Raw genomic sequence first — 6,029 nt, 5'->3', positions numbered from 1 at the left:
GTGCATGTCCACTGTGAGAGACATAATCTAAAAAAAAAAAATCCAGAAATCACAATGTATGATTTTTTAACTATTTATTTGTATGATGAGCTGCAAATAAGTATTTGAACACCTGAGAAAATCAATGTTAATATTTGGTACAGTAGCCTTTGTTTGCAATTAAAGAGGTCAAACGTTTCCTATAGTTTTTCACCAGGTTTGCACACACTGCAGGAGGGATTTTGGCCCACTCCTCCACACAGATCTTCTCTAGATCACTCAGGTTTCTGGGCTGTCGCTGAGAAACACGGAGTTTGAGCTCCCTCCAAAGATTCTCTATTGGGTTTAGGTCTGGAGACTGGCTAGGCCACGCCAGAACCTTGATATGCTTCTTACAGAGCCACTCCTTGGTTATCCTGGCTGTGTGCTTCAGGTCATTGTCATGTTGGAAGACCCGGCCTCGACCCATCTTCAATGCTCTAACTGAGGGAAGGAGGTTGTTCCCCAAAATCTCGCAATACATGGCCGCGGTCATCCTCTCTTTAATACAGTGCAGTCTCCCTGTCCCGTGTGTAGAAAAACACCCCCAAAGCATGATGCTACCACCCCCATGCTTCACAGTAGGCATGGTGTTCTTGGGATGGTACTCATCATTCTTCTTCCTCCAAACACGGTTAGTGGAATTATGACCAGAAAGTTCTATTTTGGTCTCATCTGATCACATGACTTTCTCCCATGACTCCTCTGGATCATCCAAATGGTCATTGGCAAACTGAAGACGGGCCTTGACAAGTGCTGGTTTAAGCAGGGGAACCTTCCGTGAAGGCAGACTAACAGGTCTTTGAGAGTCAGAATTCTAGCTGATAGACAGGTATTCAAATACTTATTTGCAGCTCATCATACAAATAAATAGTTAAAAAATCATACATTGTGATTTTAGGATATTTTTTTTTTAGATTATGTCTCTCACAGTGGACATGCACCTACGATGACAATTTCAGACCCCTCCATGATTTCTAAGTGGGAGAACTTGCAAAATAGCAGGGTGTTCAAATACTTATTTTCCTCACTGTATATCTCACCTCAGAAGTCAGAGGATAAGAAAACCTACACAGTGATAAGACACAAATTAAGACACATGTTCCACAATAGGCCACAGTATAATAAAAAAACTCCCAAAACAATATACCTAATGCAATGACTAGAAGTGACTTTAAGTGAGGGAAAAGCAAACCTTTTAAGTATTTTTTTCTGTTCAGCAGAAGTTTTATTGTTGTTATTGCAGGTTTAAACTTACAAAACATTCTTTGATTGAAAATGCATAACTACACAGGGATAGGCCGTACAGCCAAAGGCATCACTGATAATGCATCCTGATAATGTAATAAAATGGAATGACTGGATACATTGCCACTGCATATCAATTTAAGTGGTTTAAGACAGTAGAATTGAATTAGAATTTATTTCTGGATTATAATTGAATAAACTGGCTTTAGATAAAAGATGTGAGGTTGAAAAATTACAATTACAATGAGGGTATTTAGCAGACGCTAGTACACACACAGAAAGTGAAATAGATTGCTGTCGGTAGAGTAAGTATGTCAATAGAACAAGTTTTAAGAAGTCATAATTGTTAGTTTTGCCATTGCTGATAATCAGCATAGGTTGCCAAGATGCTACACAGTGCTAAGTACTATTTTTAAGGGACAGAATGTAAAAACAGATGTGCAGTGTTGAAGCCTGACTGATGGGTCAAGAAGGTTGTTTTGCGAGCGATAGGTTAGGAATGGGGCATTCCAGGGTTTTAGAAAGTAATGAAAGAAGAGATACTCCTCTGTAGTTCTGGATGTTAGCAGTGTCAAGGTGCAGCTTTACCCTGGCAGTCTTGAAGGTGGAATAAGTCCTGAAGTGATGCAGGAGTTGTTGAGGATGGTGAGGAATGGTAGGTTGTCACTTGAGATGACTTGGGAGGACGGGATTGGTCAAGGGGGCGGGTGGTAGCATGGTTAGACATACAGTCCAGGGCAATTTTACAGTGCAGTAAGGGATCCAGTGTCATAGTACAGGTACTGCTAGACGATGTTGCAGGCCGCAGTCTGTCACATGTTCTCAATGGCGGACCTGTCAATTCTGGTGTTCTCTGGCAAATGGCAATAGAACTGCACAGTGGTAGGCTATGAGCACAGATCTCAATAGAGGACATCGGGGCCTCATGCCAGCCTCATGGAGTCTGTCTCTGACAATTTGGTCGGGGACAACATAGCAGCAGCCAACACAATATCCACACAGGAACACAAACTGTTTTTTACAAATAAAAGTAGTAGTGGTACAGAAAATGAATAATGGTGACAATGATCATATCCCTGAAGGTTAATTGACATGATGTTATACTCTGATAATAAAGTGTTCCCTTAATTTTTTTTGAGCAGTGTATATTTGTGTATAATAAGTTTGAGTTTATTTGATGGTGCTAATGAGTTACTAATTAATGTAATGCTAATGGAGTTATAACGTATTATTTTGCCTTGTATCTGTGCTTTTTTGTACAGAAATCATCACACTTTTATAACATGATGTAACGTGCACGTAATGTCTCACTCAATTTCTCACTAGCCTATTGTTATAATATTAAGCTTTAACCAACAATTCTATACCATTAAATGTTTAACTGCAGGCGAATGTATAAGGTTAATGTACAGCAGGGGTAGAGGTCACTTAAGCTATACAACAATTATTAAGCTTCTAAAACAATGTTTTTATCTATAACAAATATGGGGAAACGATAGAAGTAAATAAAACATGTAGCCTAGATGTATTTTTGATATTGAAAAAAGTGACAAAGATAGATAAAGATACCAAGTTTGCCAATTAAGAGGGGAGACTATAATTCGAAGTTGCCCTTGATATCTCTAATGCAACTATATAGCATCATGCTATAAAGGCTACTCAATTATTTTCCAAGAATGATCAGTAGAATTGACTGCTATACTATTCATTAACATGAATAAATGTAAAAACACACTCAATATTTAAATATTTAGACCCAACAATTCATTGTGTTTGTGCAGCCTAATAATAGGTAAATACATTTTTTGTACAAGTCAAAATCAAAAGGTCCTTATTAACAATGTTTCTGGCAGAACTTCTATTTTGGATTTTATCCACTAGATGATGCCATTGTTCAGTGATTGTTGAACGTTACAAAATGGAAATGTTGAAAGAAGTAGTCTACTGCCTTTAAGTTGATGGACCATTTACAATATGCGCTTACATAGATGCTGCCATTGTTGTATGACACAAGGCAAATGCCTCTTCCAACCTGATCTCTTAACACCGAATTATGTGTTTGTTTTTCATTAACAACTTTTACTAGACTTTGAAATAAGTAAAAAAAGTGTGAAAAAAATATATCAGTTCAAAAGTAACCACACAGAGTTAAGCGCTGGGGGGAATAAGGGACTATATAAAACTTTGAATACAATACAGGCTGTTACAATTGCTTTCTGCTTTGGAATCCGTTTAATTGAAAAAATTATTGTCTGAACTCTTTCGAAATGGCAAAGAAACAAGGTTTCTTATCTGTGAATTTACATATTTTTATTTATATTTATTATGTCCGAAGTAAAACAAAAATAATTTTTAAATAAATAAATAAAGACATGGGTTTTGCCACAAATTCTTAACAATAGGGCAATGCCAAAACAAATGTACAACAGTTTCTGGACATCCACCACATCGATGATTAAGCATCGATTAGGTAGAAGCCATGCCTTCTTCCATACTGTATCATCCACAAATTGATTTCACTATAAATGTAGAAATATGTAAATGTGAAATAAACAAATGCATGTTACTTAAGAATAATGAAAGAATAGAGAAAAATAATACAACTATTTGAAGAAAAAGAACAACGTTTGTGTTGGGCAATGACCCTTGTTTAAGATTTGAACAGACTCCAGAGGGTATTGCTACAAATACTTTATAGTGTTTGGTGCAATACCACAGTAACAGGGATATTATATTCTGACAGAACCTCTTAAGTAAAGAAGACCATCCTGATTAAGTAACAGATCTACCAACACGATATTATTGTTAAACCAATATTCCATGAGAGATTTGTGTTTAATATAAAATATCCTCGTTATTCTGTAATAATAGTTGTGAGGGGAAGGATTATGCTTGCAGATGAGATACCATGACAAGAAAGCCTGGCAATGAAAGACAGACATTTTTACAGACACTTTATCAATATCAAAGTTACAAACTTTAAGCCACCCAGCTTAGATAATACATGACAGACTGTAACATTCCAAATGTGGGTAGGTGTCTTTTACTAGTTTGTCATCAAGATGCAGAGCTATGGCTGTATATGACAATCACGAGTCTACCTTAGTAATTAATAACATGGATCGCTTAAAAGCCATAGGTTATATATTTCTTTGAGTTTTTTGTATGATAGGGTTAAATTTAAGGTGATTCTCCTCTGTTGGTACTTGGTAATTAATATTCCTAAATACACAAAGAAGAGATTTAGAGCACTCTTTAATGGTCATAAGTTCAGATTTATGTCCATTCAAATACAAACTTTTTGATTACATCAATTGCAACAGATTTTCAGTTTAAATTTTTCAGTAATAATGTGGTTAACACTAAATTATGTGTTGGCACCACAGAATTGCCAATGAGATAATTTTTCGTGATGGACACAAATAAATTCCCTAGTTTAGCAACATCACAAAATTGGTCAGTGGTAAATATTGTTTTCTAGTTTATTAAATGTTCTTTTATTGTTATTTTAGTTCCAATTTTTTGTGTTTTTAAAAACATTTAATTGTTTATGATAGATTAAAATCACCCAAAATTATTTAGCACATTTCTCCAAACTAAGTGTCAAGTTGTTTTGGCACTTGTGAGAAATACATTATGTTGCTGATTTTTAGGATTTCACTGTAACTACCTTGTGAGAAATCAGCATTGGTCACAGGGTTTTATTCCTAATCAAAGGGTTGTCTGACTTACAAAAAACTTCTGCTGGCATGTACGTGAGAGTTTTAACATAGACTAATCAACAGGTAGGGACACATCTCTGATGCCACATACATTTGCATTTCCCTTCTCAGCTCAGGAAGAGCTTTTGAGTGTATGCTAATACTCCATTTGTTAATCCGCCATTTGTTTTCCCTTTTCTTGGCAGTTTACTATTGGCTGTTGTTTTTTGTACTTGTTTCTGTATTTAAGGAGAGGAAATGCTGAGTTCAGGAGAGTAACCATGTGTTCTCTCCATGGCCACCTTACATTAAAGAATGATTCTTCGCATCTGTTTGACTCTGTGTTCTTTGGGAATGAATTCTTTTCCCTGACGCACTGTGGACAGGTGCCAAGTCTTGCTGGAAAAGGACATCTCCATTAAGTTTGTCAGTAGATCGAGGCATGAATTGCTCAAACATTTCATGATAGATGGCTGCTTTGACCCTGGATAAAATACAGTGGACCAAAAGCAGCAGTTGAAATGGCACCCCAAATCCTCACTGCCTCGACTTCTCTCTCCTCATGTCTCGTCCTCAACTCTTTGGCTGGCACATATTGTGGGAGGGAATAAGACGCATGGCGAGTAGAGGAATCGAGGTGGCACAAACTGAGAAATAATGATGGCCTAATGTATCCTGTTTTTTGTTGTTGTGTATTGTCAGGATGTGCAGCTTTTAGTTTAAGTGATGTCTTTGGCATCAAGGCCTATCCTTGTGTTGTTTTTGCACTGCACCTCCTAGAGATCATCTGTCAATCAAATCAATCAAGTGTTGATGAGAACACATCTTACTTATTAATTAATTAAATTAAAAGAAAACAGGGGGGAAAACAGCTAAGGTACAAGGATGCAGCTCAAAAAAATTATGTGAGAGTTTGCTCCTCCCTCACATAAAATTTAATGTGAGTTGTTGCTTTCCAGCTTTTCCTGATTCAGACATGACATTCACATGACTCAAAAATATAACCACAGCAGTGATGCAGTTAGTTTGGAACATGACTTTACAGTAGGCCTACATATTATA

The sequence above is a fragment of the Micropterus dolomieu genome, linkage group LG12, assembly GCF_021292245.1.
Source record: "Micropterus dolomieu isolate WLL.071019.BEF.003 ecotype Adirondacks linkage group LG12, ASM2129224v1, whole genome shotgun sequence".
Taxonomy (NCBI): domain Eukaryota; kingdom Metazoa; phylum Chordata; class Actinopteri; order Centrarchiformes; family Centrarchidae; genus Micropterus; species Micropterus dolomieu.
This window is presented reverse-complemented; position numbering follows the sequence as displayed.